This window comes from Phytophthora infestans, genomic scaffold (genome assembly GCF_000142945.1).
Source record: "Phytophthora infestans T30-4 supercont1.97 genomic scaffold, whole genome shotgun sequence".
NCBI classification, from domain to species: Eukaryota; Oomycota; class Peronosporomycetes; order Peronosporales; family Peronosporaceae; genus Phytophthora; species Phytophthora infestans.
The window spans coordinates 280,452-284,960 of record NW_003303662.1 but is presented as its reverse complement, the minus strand read 5'-3'; positions in this window follow the sequence as shown (position 1 = coordinate 284,960).

The following is a 4,509-nucleotide window of genomic DNA, read 5'->3' as shown; positions in this document are numbered from 1 at the left end:
ACTCGTTACTTCGTAGCTCTCTATGAGCGTCGTCATTGGATCGTCGAGTCGAGTGTGTTGATGGGTCTCCACCCTGACATTAACCCGGCTGCCACGCCCGCCCAGCTCGCTGAGGTATACGAACTGTGGCTGGTGTACAAGCGCGAGCGCAAACGTCGTAGTGACACCTTGCGATCTCTGGTTGTTGCTGTCTACGACCAGCTTTACTCGGCGGTCACTCAGAAGCTCGGCGATGAACCTGCTCCTCTAGTGGACGCAGAAGTTTATTTCGATCCGTCCGTTCCCCATTACTCTCCCGTTAACCTTTCGTGGGCTCCTTCCGGGAGAGATTGGGTCCAGTGTGCTCACGATGTGGATCTAGCCGAGCCCTGGCGAGCTTGGTGGCTGACTGACCCGGCGGTCCATCCATACAATACTTGCTTCCGCGCTCGGAACGTGGACTTCTTAGTTTTCGCTCCGCGCGGTATGGATCCTCAGGTTGTTGACGACGCGATTGAAGAGGATTTCGATCTTGCTGAACAAGCGCCTCCTGCCTATGCCCCAGGTGCTCCACCTCGACTGAATCGTCAAGGCATCCATATCTTCACTGGGTCTTCGATCGGTGAGCTCGGCTCAGATGGCGAGCGTGCGTCTGATGACGACTCGGCGGACGATGGGTTGGGTTCTCCCAATCTCCGAGGCGCGTCTCCGAGTATGTCTCTGTTCGGCACCCCACTCCCCAGTGGAACGGATCCTCAGCCCACTTCCGCCGCGTCGGATCCTGAGGCACCTGATTCGGCATCAGCTTCGTTGGCTAGCTCGGCGATGATACTTCTTGCCACTGCTGCGAATGTTGCATCTCCTTCCGCAAGTTCCCAAGGGGTGACGTCTGCTCCGACGCCACGCCCCCAATCGTCGAGTTCGCTGAGCTCTTCCCAGTTGTCTCCGTCGGATTCAACTCACTTGGAATCCGGATCGCCGACTTTTTAGTTTTCTTCCTTTGACTGGGCGTCCCGTAGGTATCGTTCAGGACTTCATTTCGTAATTATTCAGTATATGTAGTTTCGACACAGTAGCATTCCATCTCAACTCGGCCTGTGTCGTCCGCCGAGTTGGTGTAACTTTTGGTGCAATAGCTGTTAATCCTCATCTGCAACTTGCACCATTTGCAGACGGTTTTCGCGCTTCTTCTGTCGTAGATAGTCAAACAGGAGACCTCCGCATGACAAATTCGACAGTGGTTCCCAAGTAGGCTCATCGTAGCCGACCCACTTAACTTTAAACTTCCGTTGTGATCGTGACGTACTTGTGGATAATGGTAGCTCGTCGTCGAGAATTGCTTCGACTTCATACTGGTTCGTACTTGTGTCTGGTTCCCAGCTGTCTTCAGGCAGTAATTCTTCATCAAAGTCAAATCGCTGAGTCTCTTCGAGGTCGGCGATCAGCCTCGTCTTTGGTCTTCCGCCGAGTTCGGTGACTGCCTTCAGACGTGATACATGGACCACTGGGTAGAACCTATATCCACTCTTGTCGGGTAACTCCAATTCATAGGCGAATTCTTCCACCTTCTTCTTCACCCTGAATGGTCCATGCCATCGGTGGGCTAACTTCTTGGTCAGGCCCGACTTGACTCGCTCCATAAACAACCAGACTTGATCTCCTTCTTTGAACAAGGATTTGGTGGATTCATCGCCTGGTTCTGCAACTTCATCTTCGTCATCTGCTGTGTTGGGAATGGATCTTTTCTCCTTCTTGCTCAACGCTTCGTTGTGCTCTCGAGCTCGTCGTGCTTTCTCTCGCACTTGGAACTCAGCTGCTAATCGAAGTGCCACTTCTCGTTGTATCGCATGGGGCGGCACTCGACTGCGTCCGCCGAGCTGACTGGGCGTCCCTGTCCACGTCGTATCGAACTCGTCATAGCCTTGAGTGTAGACTTGGCGTCCCAACCATGCACCAGATAAAAAGGGGTTTCTCGCCGAGTCGAATCTCTTGAGTTGTTTATAGCATGTACCATCTTCTCGGCGATGTCATCCCAGTCGGCTTGAAGTGGGTCTTCCACGTAGACCCGTATAGTCTGAACCATTGTCTTGACTGACCTCTCTTGTTGACCGTTGGCTTGTGGTCGGTAACTCAGCGTAGCTCTTGATCTCGACTGCATCATCTCGGAGAACTTTTGGAAAACTTCACTCATAAACCTTGGATCTCGGTCGTGCCGTATCAGAGACGGAGCTCCGAACTGCTTGAAGACGCATTCCTCAAATACCTTGGCCACTTCGAGTGCTCCGGTGTCATTCATAGCCTTAGCGATAACGAACCCCGTGAAGTGGTCCTGGAACAGCAGCAGTGCAGTATTGCCCCGCTGAGTTCGAGGAAGGGGAATAACGAAATCCATTGACACGACTTGGAATGGATGGTCTGACACCACATTTTCCGGCGAATAACCTCTCAACTGTGGCTTGCTCTTACTGGTATTGCAGTCTTCGCAGGCTCTACCACGTCGGCGTACAGACCAATCCAGTAGTAGTCGGCTTTGACTCGGTGATACGTTCTGACGATGCCTTGATGCCCTCCTTCGATCGAGTTGTGGCAGTTATGAAGTGTTTCGTCGACCATGGTTGACGGTATCACCAATCTCAATGAGAGGTTCGGTTCGCCGAGTTCGCCTAGTCGGCGGGCTTCATCTCGGCGGTACAACAGGCCGTCTTCGCTGAGTACAAAGACTTCTGCGACTTTGCCGGCATTCTGAGCTCGACGGTGTGTAAGGTTCTCCACTTCACCTCTCAGGTACGCCTTCAGATCGGCCCACCTGAGTTCTTCATCTTGTGCCTTCGCGATTCGTCGTCTCCGCTCAGTCTGTACCGTCACTGGATCAATGTCGTTGGCATTCTGAGCTGTCTGGACTGACTCCATCTGCGACCTTGTTTCGACATTCGGGGTCGTGTGGTTAGTCCGCCGAGTCGACGCCCCGCTGACTTGTTCGAATTCATCTCCACTACTTTCAAACGCGGATTCTCCAGGATTTGTAGACATGGCTTCATGATCCTGACTTCCTCCTCTTGCTCTAGCCGAGTCTACATCCAGCTCGTCCTCAAAGTGAACTCGGCGTACTCGGCTACGAGTGACTGCCGTGACAATCGGTGTTTCCGCTGGGTTGCCTGTGACGTACAGTTCTTCGGCTACTCGGTTAATCATTCTCAGCTCTGCTTTCCTATCCGCCCCGAGAATTACTCGTCCAGCTTTAGCTTCCAGTGCTTCTGTAGCGAGAGAATCAGCCGCTGCGTTATAGTGTCGCGCTATGTGTCGATACCGGACCGAGTTGAGTTGTTTCGTGAGATCCTTGTGTCGAGCTAGCTCCACTTGCAACGTTTCCTTCTTGCATGCTATCACCCCCATGGATTGCTGGATTGCAAGCCGGGAGTCACCCACTATAATCAAATCAGTTATCCCTCGGTCAATCGCCGCCAATACTCCATTGTTCATGCCGGTGTACTCGGCGATGTTGACTGTGGTGGACGACAGGTACGCACTCGCAGCGATCTCAATGTCCCAATTCGGAAGGCGCCACAGTATCCACGAACAACTGCCATACCCGCCGTATTTAGCCGTCTTCGCTGAGCCATCAAATGACAGCACGCATCCTGCAAAGTCAGCTGGTATTCGGGCATATAGCAGCTCTGGGCTCATTCTTACTGTCGCCGGGGTCTTGGAGGGAGGCGCGAGGTATTTCAGGGACTCGTTGCATTCATCATCTTCCCAGTTGAGCTCAGCGGTGGCAAGCTTGGTCACGGTCTTAGGGTCTGTACCACTGACATGACCTGCTTTCTGCGAAGCTGTTTCTTCATCCACAGCGTGTTCTAACCTGTAGCCAATTCCGCCGGGGTCGAACACCATCGTCGCCGAGCTCGTTACTCCGATCTCAGTTCCAGTACCTCTCAACAGTGATACCTCTGATAAATCATAGGTGTCGTCCGCGTCAGGGCCCGTATTCGCTGAGTTCACTGCAATGGCCGATCTGACTCCTGCGTGCTCAAACTTGTCTCCGAGGTAGATGGTATCATTGTCGTGCTGTCTAACCACTTCCGAACCGGTTTCAGCCTCCATAGTCTCCAACGCTGAGTCCGCCGTAGCTGGGTCGTCGTTCGGCTTTATTCCTTCAGGTAGTAATACCTCCCGATTATCATAGTCCTTGGTCGCGTCGGAGTGATCAACCGCTGAGTTGGTTGTGACGGCAGAACTAACTTCTGTGCATGCAAACGCGTCTTCGGTATAGCTGGCAGCCTCACCGCATGCTGTGCCCACGTCCGAGGCGCTCTCAGTGTTTTTGTAAAACGGACGCAGAGTCCCCTTCCGCTGACAGAGTAATTCAAGCTTCCGGTGTCCCCGTAGAAGACAACAACGCGGCTGCAGAAATTCCTCTAACTATTGCAGCTTTGTCTACGTCGGCAGGGAAGAAACTGATGAGATAAAACGCAACAATAATTCAAACAACTCCGTAGCAGACAGCGCAAGCATGCTCAGCATGTGGATGAT